Below are 12,167 nucleotides of genomic sequence, written 5' to 3'. Positions count from 1 at the left end.
GTGAGCCCAGCTCAGGCAGGAGGAGAAATCCCTGGGGCACTACCCATGAAGGCTCACCCTCACTCCCAAGGGCAGGAAACTCAGACTCCTCCTCCAGTCTTTTCCAGAGCCACTTGCTCACCCCTCACTCACTGTGCAGCCCAGACTACAAACACTGCAGTTCTCTTGCTCTGGAAATATCTTCTCCAGCACTGGCAGTCCAGCCTGGTGAGGAAAAGCAGATTTAGTCCCTTTGCATGTCACATCAGGTTTGCAGTAGGAAATTTAGATTGCACATATCTAATTAATGGAAAACACAGATAAACAAAAACAGATTGGTTACTTCAATTATGTGTACGGCGCCTGCAGGGTTACAATTAAAAACCACAAAGAAAGATAACAGTCAAAATGGGTAAAAAGATGCAGGTGAATACAATCTGCAGCTTACCTTAATGACAATTAAAAACACCTCTCCACCAGCTGTGAAATGAGGGGGGTTATTTTCGGCAAATGAGTGTAATACAAAATTTTTTAGTCATCTGTAAATAACATTTACCTAGTACAGCTTTACATAATTAAATAACTTCCTTATGAGTATTGCACAAACCCATCTTCTTAGAGAGGGAATAACTTGTCTAAAATGGAGACAGAGAAGGAAGGAAAGCAGAAGCTCTCTATTAATTTATTTAAATTTCTCCCTGAGGCAATTTCTCCAAATTTCGTTAAGTCAAGCATCTGCTTTCCTTGCAGCTTAACTCCCTGAAAGAAGCATTACCTGCACAAATAATCCTCTCTCTAAGCAGCTTAACAAGTTTGTGTAAATGTTTGAGCTGCTATAAAGAGGCAAGAAAGTAATTTCATATCCTATTCAGAAAGGTAAACAATTTTCTTGTTATTTTGAGTCCCTCCACTATTTGCACTACCAGATGGACTAGATGAACACTCTGAGATGGTTTTTCTGGGTGACATGACTCATGTGTAGCAAAAGGTTCAAAACTGCAAGTGAAAACTGATTTCAAGTTCTGTGATTTTAATAATTAGGTGCAAACCCAAGTCTTTTGAATAAGTTAATTTGTATTTAATAAGAATGTTAGTGAGACCAATTATCAAAATTGACTGTTCAGCTGCATTTGAAAATTTAAATGGCCAAAAATGCCAGCACATTGAACTCCCTGGCTCCTCCCCCATGTAAACTAGCTGTTTGTAAAACAAACACCAGAGTTATTTCTGTTGCCTTCTGTATTCAATAGATTTCCATGTTTGATACTGAGAAGGATTGGTTGAGATAGCTGACATTTTTCCTTCCTCCTCTTAAAAAAAAAAAAAAAAAGAAAAAAAAAAAGAAAATAAAATAGGTTTCCATTCAAATGTCTCTATGGGACTGAAGACATCTCATTGACCAAAATTTATCTCTATAACAGCTTTAGAAGTAAGCACTCCACTAGTATTGCAGTTAGACTCTTCACTCCAAATAAGCCAGAGGACCAAGTTCTTTACTGGTTTAAACATGGATTTCAGTGACTGTATCAGAAACCTCAAGAGACAGAAGGATTCTGGTTTATTGCATCCATCCAAAACAAACTTTTTGCCTTATTAAGTGCCCAGATACTCCTGTAAAGCTGTGCAGTGATCATCACCACAGATTTAATTGTATCAATGGGATGAAGTTAAATAAACTGTTATACAATGAGTATCACTGGATCACTATTTGCATTTTCTCAGCCACCAAGACATTGTGTAACTGGAAATAATTTAGTACCAAACACTTCAGGAAAAAAATCATCAGATGTGTTAATGGTTTTGACCCCCAGAACGAAGGAACAAGGTTTAGTTAGGCACAATCTCCTCTGATAAAATGAGTAAAACACTTGCTATATCACAACAAAACAGGGAGCTTGCTTTCTCAAGATAGTTGATTCCAATCAAAGTATAAAAATCAATTGTAAATTCAGTATTTCTGAGCCTGCACAGTCATTTCAGAACATCCTACCTAGCACTTCTTAGCAGAAATAAAGGTAAGACATATAGTTCTGAACATTAAATGTTCTTGATGTAGTCTTCAGTTCATGTTTTATAAGATTTTTGAAGCAAATTGCTTGCTCCTGAAACACAGCCCCTTCTGATTTCTAACTGAAAGAAGTTCAATTCCCTTTAAATGAACTGAATAGCTCTAATAAGAGTGGTGGATAAAAAACTCACCAGTTCTGTATTTAAGGGTATCTCATAACAACACAGCATCGAGTGGAATTGAGATTTACAGATTAAGCTTTGCACTGCATAAAAATAACTCGTTTATCTATTTCAAACCTGTCACCTTTGGGTTTCATTGGGCATTCCTTTCATACTCTGCAGACACACAGTGAGGAATAGCCCTGCTGACCTTCTCTGTGTCATTCATTATTATACATCTTTCCATCTTACTTTTCTTTATTAGTCTGCTCTGAGAGTTAAATGGGTTTTATCTTGCCTAATATTGTCTCAAATCAAAGCCCCCTTATGCCTGGAATTATTTCAGTTGCCCTTTTTTGCCCCCTTCCACTTTCAGCACAGCTTCATTTGAAAGAAGATGATTTTGCATCCACTTCTCTAGCTATGAATGCTCAGTAATAAGAAGGCTGGAAACAGGAATGTAGGAAGCAGAGAGGCTGCCATGTTATCAATATTTATTTAGTGCTGGTATCTAGAGGCATCAGCTGAGCCAGAGTCCTGTTGTGATGAGCTCACAGCCTTGTAGTACATGACAGTCCTTGCTGAAGGGATTGCATCGTCAGGGATGCAGGATCTTAGAGAGGGAGAATTCCTATTGCAACTTTACCTGGCTAATGCAAACTCATCACGTTTTGCTTGCCAGCATCTGCAGCCTGCTTGGTGAGAGCGTGGTGTGTGTTTGATAACGAGAGCACTTTCATTTCATCCTCGGCAAAGGGAGGTGGTCCCTGCTGACACAGATCCCTGGGAAACATTTGCCACAAAGCTACAAACAAACCCTTCACAGCATCTGCACGTGGTCACACAATGATGCCATGGAATGGCAGAGGAGCAGCAGGGAGGGGGAGCAAAGCTCCAGGGAGCAGCAACCTGCTGGGCAGTCATGGGGAGCACAAGCACAGACCCTGTAGCCATCCTTTCAAAGCATGAAGCATTTCACTGCCCAAGATCAATCCAATCCAGGCCCTGGGGAGAATGTCTTAGGAATTAAATGGCCTGTTCCCAGAAAATTTAAGTGCTTATATTGGCAGGAGAGAATACTTCAGAAACATCAGATTCAACAAGCAGATAGAAGATCTGAATCTCGATCATAACTTGAAAATTGGAACACCTGATTGACTTGGACACAAAACCTGATGCTCACAACCTCTGCAGCTTCCTGCTGTCACCAGCTGTGACTGCCAGAACCAGCCACATCAGTGCCTGAGCTCACCCCTCTCCTCCCACCTGGCACAGGGCTCCAGCTTTGCATCTTCCCACCCCCTCCTCCTGTGCCAGCCCTTTCCACCCTGCACCAGGGGCTGCCCCTGCCCACCTCCCTGCGCTGTGCTGGCCACTCTGGAAGTGTCAGGCACATTTGTTTGCCGGCGTTTTTCTGCCAGGGACAGTGTGAGAGGGCTCTGTTAGCACAGCAGAAGGCAGGGTGTTTGCTAAACAGGCACAAAGGTGGCTCTGCAACAGCTCTGCTCATTGTGTGTGTGATCTTTTCAGCGGGGAAAACAGGGCTAGGTCAAGAAGGAGCAGGTACAAGTAGATGAACATCTTCGAGAGTACACAAGCACCAGTGCCACGAGCACCCTTGCCCTTGGAGTACCGAGGGAGACACAAAAGCAGGCAGAGGAAAAGAGCAGAAATACAGCTGGGGGAGCTGCTTGAGGCATTAAAGGACAGGAGTCAGACCTTGACTGTTTGTCTTTGATTAAAGGCATGGTATTAACTAGTCACTTACCCAAGGTGCAGGCAAGAATAAGGAATAGGGATTTTACCACATCCAACAAGCCCAATTCTTACAGCAAATTTTCTTTGATGATTAAGGAAAAAGTTTTACCTCACTTCCCAAATAGGTCAGCAGTTCACAATGATTTCAATGATGACAATGCCCAGGTTATTCAAGGATGTTTCTCTTACCCCGTGCCCAGCCCTTTCTAACTATTTTTCTGCTTTTGGGCACGTCAGTCTCCTTCATCTGCCTGTTTTATACCACAGGAATGTTTTTAATTATGAAATAGCAGGTGGGTTCGAGCACACAGTGAGAAATGAAACACAGGTGACTGCAAAGCTACAGGTAACAATAATTCCTACAGTTTTTCAAGATGAACAGGGCTTAATATGGTTTTAACACAATTATCCCATCATAAACTTGTCAGATTCTGTGTCTTGTACTTGCATTTCCCACGACACAATCAAATTTACCAGACACATCATCAAAAGCAGTAGTAAGGGATATATTTATCAGACATTTTAAAATGGATAATAAGCTTTTAAAATCCCAGCTTCCTGTAGATTTGGGGAGATAAAAAGGATAGAGAAACAGCTGAATAGAAGCAGTGCTTGAGCTATGAAAAAGACATGGCACTGCAGTTAATTCTGGTTTAGAATAAATGCATTAAACATTTATTTCACCAAATGTTAGTTTAAAACAGTCATTAAAATCAGTTTTTTCTCTGTCTAACTGGAGATCATTTATTCATTCAAAGTTGATGAAGCTTCCCTAATTTCAACATTATTCTATGCTCACATAACAGATGTCATTATATTTTAGCTTCATATAATAATGTTGCTCAATTTATTTCTCACACTTTCTATCTTCTGTTGCAAACCTTTATACTGATCACAAACATTTCATTTAAAAGCGAGTCCTAATGACCCTTCTCTGGAAATAAATGTATGAAGAGAAAAATTCAGCTTAGAGCACAGATTGATTATTTCTGAGCCAGACCATCTCTGATTTTTTCATTTTCTTCAAACTTTAACTAGTCAATCATTAAAACATTTTTGCACTTCATTCTTTGCCAAGCTTTTCACTTCCTCTCCCAGATGAAGGTGAGGATGTGGGCCCACATTTTCCTGTATCTCTTTTACCCCCAAAGAATAACCCCAGAGATGGCTGAGGCTGATCTACCATCATTGCTGGTGAGAGCCTGGGCACAGACTGGTCCCACACTGGTCCCACACTGCCTCTTCACATAGATCACCCTGGCACACACTGGTGCTGCTCCTGCCCAGCACTGCACTGACTGGAGGACTTAAAAATGTCAGCTGAAAAGGGCAGCTGAAGACTTTACCTATTGAAATATAGTCATTTACTTTTACATTTATAGTAATTAGCACACATATCTTACCAGATTAGGACTAAGAAAATTGCTGCCATCTGCTGCTGGAAAGAAATATGTGAAAACTGAAAGCCTCTTCCAAAAGTAAGTTAGGACCTGCAAGTACCTTGAAGAAGTTTATTTCAGGTGGCAGCTTAGCTCGAAATGGGGAGCTGTCACACACAAGCAAGGGCAATGTGACCCTGCAGTTTGTCAGGCTGTTGTGACACACAGACATTTGCCATCAACAGAATAAAGGCTTAAACCCTGAGAAAATATTTTACTTTGGATTCCCCATTTGCTTGAAATGTACTGTGTTTTTCTCCCTCCTCCAAGTTCAGCCTTACTCATTTATAACTACTCAAATGTGTTCATACATGTCCCTGCTGGCAGGGGGAGGTTAACCCAGCAAAGATGTAACTTTGTCAGGGATTCAAACATGATACTGGTTTGCAGGCAGATATTTCTAGTGAGAAAGTCAGAGAGAGGGGACAACTCCTAAAAGGGGAAAAACTGAAGAGTCTGGAACAAGTTTATGTTCATTCTAAGTTTTGGGGATAGAGCAAGAATCCACCAACAGGAATTCCAGCGTCCCTTTCCCAGTCTCTCTGCCCATGAGGTGTCCTTGTGCTATATTTTGATCTCATGGTCACTTTGAAAGCCATGCTAATGTTTTGTACCAACAGTGTATTTTCTCTCAAAAATACTTTCTTCAGCAGCCTCTCAGTCCCTGCAGCACCAGTGCCTCTGGGAATTTTATTTTGTTGTAATCATAGGAGAGCAACATGACTCCATCAACCTTCCTCACTCTCCCTAGTGTGCTGCTTCTTTAAAGGCTAATTATTCCACTTAATTTTCAAGCATATGAATTGTCCTCACTGCATGTGCTGAGCAGCCTCAGGAATCCTGCTGGCTCTGCTCAGCCAAATGTCCTCTAATTGTGCATGCTTCACCCCTGCTCAAGGTTCAGCTCCAAGATCACCATTCCAGCACTTCCTGCCTTTCTCTGAACCAACTAACAAAAAATTGAATGCAAGGACAGAAATATGTGCATTACATGAGTGTCCAATTCTGTTGAACAAGCTTTGTTTTTTCTGCATTTCCAGGTAATTGCTCAGCTAGTGGGTGTGTTACTTTTGCCCTAGGTGAGCACCCCTGGTTTTAACACTCGCCTAATTCCATCACACTGTTCTTTCTTTTTGGTGAAGAGAGCAAGCAGCAAGTTTAACCTTCCTCTGGGACAGCCCCTACCTTTGCTGAGCACCAGGATGAGACTGCAGCAGAGCACCTTTGACTGCAGTTTTCACCAAGTGCCACCCAAGATTTTGTCAATGTGAAGTTTGGAGACTGTAAATGTGCCGTAATCTCCCCAGAGCAGCCCCTGCTGCTCAGCTCTGCTGGGAGCACAGAGATGCCACCACCATCTGTGTGTGTGGTGCACCAGGAGGGGACAGGCTGACAGAAAGGAATCAGACTGAATTAGACCTGTCTGAACCACAAATCATTTTCCATTTCCTCTTAATTCTCAGAACCATATCACTCTGTCTTGGACATAAAGCAGCTGAGGAACAGCACTTAGACATCAGCCCAGACCTCAGAGCAGCAGTAATTAAGAGGGTGAAAAGCAATAATTTTCCAGAGTGTGTCAGTCTCTTTCTCCTGTACATACATCATGTACCACTCATTGATTGATGTCAGCAGTGAAAGCCTGCCCTTTATTCTCAAGCACTTTCCTTAGACGGCTGATAGTCAAAAATATCTGAAATGGCAGAAACATTCCCCACCATCATTGGCAAAAAAGGGAAGAATTAAAAAGAAAGAAGGAAAAAAAAAAACAAAAAAAAAATCTCACCTTCTAAAATCAATTTCTATAAATTTAGACAAAACCAGACCAAGAAACAAGTATCAGAGACAGCATGCACAGGGACACTGCCCTGGACCAACACACCTTTCTGGGCCCTCATTGCCTGGCTGCCACTGGTACCTGACTCAAGATATCTGAGTATCCTTCATGTCCAGACCTTGTCACTCTCAGTTCCCTGAAAGGAGCCAGGTGAGGGTTGGGCTCTTCTCCCAAATAACAAACAACAGGACAGGAGGAAATGGCCTCAAGCTGTGCCAGGAGAGATTTAGTTTGGATAGTAGAAAAATGTTTCTTTGCTGAAAGGGTGGTCAAGCACTGGAACAGGCTGCCCAGGCAGTGGTTGCATCACCACCCCTGGAGGTATTTGAAAGATGTCCAGATGTGGCACCTGTGGATATGGTTTGGTGCTGGGCTTGGCAGTGTTTTTTCACTGGCTATAGTCAATGATCTTTAAAGTCTTTTCCAACCTAAACAACTCTGTGATTCTATGTTTCTGTCAGATAATTTGGCTGGGATGACTCAATGCAAGACAGGAGAAAGTCCATCTAGCCAAGGCATTTGGAAGTGCTGCCAGTGTCAGAGGAATCATGGCTTTGGCAGCAAATCATTCCACTCAGCTTCACTCAAAAGCTTGTACTTGCAGCACTAGAGAACCTGGTTAGGTGAGCAATCCTTGATGAGCAGGCAAGAATCAGTCCCTGGAAACACAGATTTAATAATGTATTTAACAGCTTTTCTGAACCAAAATTCTGATGTATCTAAAAGAAAAAAGGAGGGGTGTTTTTAATTTGTATTTTTCTGACAGAACCAGGTGCCTGTAAAATGTTTTCCCAGTAGGAAGAAACCATAGAAAGTTCTTTTTCCTCGTAGGAAAAGAGTCAACAGTGTTTCAGTGACACAGAAATTGGCCTAACAGAAGCATTTATGTCAGGTAATCCTACAAGGAGCTTTTCAGCTGTATTATCCAGAGAAAAGCATTTGTACAATATTTGCCTGCCAGGAAAAAACGTCTCTACTGCATTTTCCCAAAAGAAAAAATTTTATAACCTTTTGCTGACAAGGAAGTAATAATTACCCACATAGGAGCATACCATTAGAGTTCCCTTGACAATGACTGATTGGTTTACTTATAAATATTTGCCATGGAAGGAAAAACAAAGTGATGAACAAAAGGCTGGTAGCTTTCTTTTGCTAACAGACCTACAGTGGAAGGGAGAATTAAAAAACAAACCACAAGTTGCAGTGTTACTAGAGCACCTGAAAGCACAAAGACTACAGCAAAGCAAAGAGCCACAGAACCACAGAGGTGCTGCCAGAGACTGGGCTCTGAGGTGAGCACCTCACACCACTCAGGCTGGATTTGCCTCCAGTTTAACAAAGCTGAGTCTCCTCTGCCAGCCTGGATTCTGGAGGGAGTGAGCAAAAGCTGAAGGAGAGGGAAAACAAGGAAGACTTGCAAAGTTATTTTCCAATCTCTGCTGTGGCATCCTTCCCACTGATCTCCCTTTCAAGTGATCTTAAGAAGCTGATACGGTGCCCAGAAATTATGTACAAAACACAGTTTTACATACTCATTACTCTGAGAATGAGAGAATGCCACAACTAATTACAAGGCTGCCACTGTTGTGAGATGAAAACAAACACTGATTTTTCTTTAGATGCTGGGGTTTTCTGGTGTTTTCTTGTCTAGTTATTGTCATATGAGTCCTGCTATGTGAATCCAGATCTCTAGTGCTGCAGCTCTTTCATAAAAAGACAGTGTTGCAGTTTTATAGGCTTCTCTTGGATGAAAATCACTCTTCATTTTTTCATTTTCCCTATGAATGTACATTTCTCCCAGCCTTTGACAGCTCTGTTTGATGTGCTCAATAATCAGGGGTTGAGTGCATGGAAGAATAATTTGTATTACCCTGCTGTCTTCATGGGCTTCACACAAAACTTTCGAAACCAGCCCTGGGTAGAGAAGCAGCAGGGGGAACTCCTCTCCACTCACACAGATGTGCCAAACAGTGTCCCCCTGCCTTTGCAGTGCTCTGCCCCATTTGTGCTCTCATTGCCAGTGCCCAGCAGGACAACTCACTGATTTTGTTGGTGCAAGGACAGTGATTGATATCCCTCTGGTAAAGGCACTGGGGAATGAACCATGGCACATCTCTCCACTACTGCTGCCCCAGCAGCCAGCCAAGCCCAGGCCGTGTCAGAGTGATCCCCCTGATTCACCCATGGCCATGGATAACCTATTGGTATTTTTTGCTGACCTTGGCACCTAGCTCCTTTTCAGAAACTCGTTTCAGAAAAAGTAATTCCAGAGCACTGGATAGCATGGAGATGCAATTACATCCTCACCATAACCAAGAACTTTCAGAATCCCTGTAGAACCCCTTGGTTTGGGGTCTCCTTCAGGTACTCAGCTGGAAGAAGCAAGAGATGGTTTCAGTTTGTGTTTTAAGAACCATTCAGACATTGGTCACAAAACAGCCAATGATGCAAAAACCTTGGGTCAGGGCACACAACTGCCCTGTCCTGCTTTAGGAGTGTCATCTTTTCCTCTGGGACTCAGTGAGTCCTGAATTCTTCTGCACAGAAGCACAGCTTGGGGCTGTGCCAGCCCCTCCTGGAGGGCTGGAGACCACAGGAGTTTTTGCAGAAACAGGAGGTGTGTGTTTGCTGCTGCAGAGGAAGGGAGGGAGATGGAAGCTGAGTCCTTTCTCACATCTCTGCCCCTGGGCCAGGGGTAAGCTGACATTTCCCAGCCTGTCAGGCACCCAAGCACTGCAAAGCACAAATCCAGGTGCCCACATACTACTACAGTTAATTCACTGAAGCAAAAAAAAACTCTAAGAAAAGGATAAAAAAGATCTGTGACCAGTTCTTGAAGATACAGATGAGGACAGCTAAGTGCTGAGGGATTAATCCTGTGGGGGAAGGCCAGGCTCTTGAGGTCCTTGCTTTTATCCTGTCCTGAGCCCCAATTCTGGCATCTTTTCTGAGCACTGCCCTATTCATGACCTGATGGGAGTATTACCTAAATAAGGATGCTAGAATCAGACTTGAAATTTCCATGAGAACATGATCATAATATTTGGCAGAATAATGTCTCATGGCTCCACCAGATTATTTATATCTTTGATTTCTGCTAGCAGTCTTGTCAAATGGGGAGAGATTTATTATTTTAATTATCTCAAGCTTGTAGAGATTTAAACATCTGTTATAGGTGTTCAATAAGTATTAGAACAGCAATCAATTTTTTTCTTAAACAGGGGAGTGATTCATGCTGTTCTGTGAATAGATAAACTCTCTACAGTCAGTACCAGACAGATGCACTGTAAGAAAGCAGGAGGCTTTTTTAATTGGCTTCTAGTTAATTCTATTTAAGAAGTCTAGATGAAGAATAACATTTAGGACCACTAAAAGCCATTTAATTACAGGATTTGGTGTGTTCTTCTCAGATCTTTCTCTGCCAAAGCAGCAGTGTTTTCTGTTCTGTTTCCCAGCAGGAGAGTGTTTATGGATTATCTGTACAAATTTCATTGAACATCCTCTGTCCCTCAGGGCTTTCCTGCTTATGTAACAGATTTATCATTTAGCAGTGATAGGCCATCGGAAGAATTCAGCCCAGAGCTTTTCTTGATGTGATTTACATCTCCCTTGTGCATGACTTAACATCAATAAAAATCAAAAGGAGGAGACTTCCAGGTCTGACTTGGCACAAAGGGCTCAGTTAAAGCAGCACATCTTGTGGAGACCACAGACAGATCTCTGCTTTGTGTCCAGCAGATGTTGTGAGGTGAATGTTCATCTCTAGAGTAACATCTGGCAAAGCCATGGGACCTCATTCCCTGAGTGCCCCAGGAGGATGGGGGATGGTATCTCTGGGCAACCTCACCCTCCCCTCCATCCTCTCCTGGAGCATCTCAGCTCAGGCCAGCCCAGGTGTTTGCACCCCACAGTGCCTTTCCATGGCTCCCCCATTGCCTCTCTCCCATTCCTGATTCTCCCACACAGTAACATTTCCATCCTTAGACCTCCTCTGTTGAGAATCTAGTCCAAAATAAAAGGAGGAAATTAAGGGCAGAGCTAAGACAAAGATTGTTACTACTTTCTTACTGTGGGCAGTCCTAAATTAATTTTCATGTGAGATTTAAAGTAAGAAGGAGTAGAATTTAAAGATAAAGATGTATGTGCTATGAATAGGAGACAGCAGTAAAATGAGACACTGAGCTGTTTATGGGAGAAATGGATGAATGGAGCACCAAAACTCATCAAGTTAGTGAGACAAAGCCAGATGTCTAAACAGAGAAGGCTTTAAACAGGATATCTGAAAGATGCAGTGAGCAAAAATAAATGCCATAAATCTAATTGCTGCTCCCCAACAGAAAGCAGGCAACTTTAACTCAAATTATCCCCCAAAGCAATGATAGGAATATCATTTTCTCCTCTACAACAGATTTTATCAGTTGCCAACCTTTAAAATAAATCTTTTCTGCAATCAAAAGACAAAGCCAATATTTTTAGGAATTAGAATACAGGTGCAAAAACAAAGGCCAGCTACAAGTCTTAATAAATTCACCACTAGTTCCAAGAAAGCCTTTGACTATGTACTGAATAAATGAAAATTAATACACTGGGTTTGACAATCAGTAGAAATTTAATACTGATGTAAACCTGCTCACAGCAGAGTTACTGATACAATGCCAGAGCAATTTTCACTCCCTATCAGTGACATTCCCATGGGCTCCAGAGACTTTGGATGAAACTGGACCTACTCTTGCACTCAGGAGAAAGAATGAGGAAAAAGCTTCCTGTCACTCCTGAGACTCACTCCACAGCTTTCACCAGGGCTCAGGATGTATCTGGTACCAAATCTTGGTCATATTATTTTCCAAACAAACAAATTATTAGAATTTGGCCCAGGAAAAAAGGTGGGGCTCTAAGGAAAAAAAACCAAAAAAACCAACCAAACAAACAAAAAAAACCCCATGTTTTCAGTGCTGGAAGCACGAGATAGGGCCAACATTCTACTT

The sequence above is a fragment of the Catharus ustulatus genome, chromosome 14, assembly GCF_009819885.2.
Source record: "Catharus ustulatus isolate bCatUst1 chromosome 14, bCatUst1.pri.v2, whole genome shotgun sequence".
Taxonomy (NCBI): domain Eukaryota; kingdom Metazoa; phylum Chordata; class Aves; order Passeriformes; family Turdidae; genus Catharus; species Catharus ustulatus.
The sequence above is the reverse complement of the archived record's forward strand: the minus strand, read 5'-3'. Positions refer to the sequence as shown.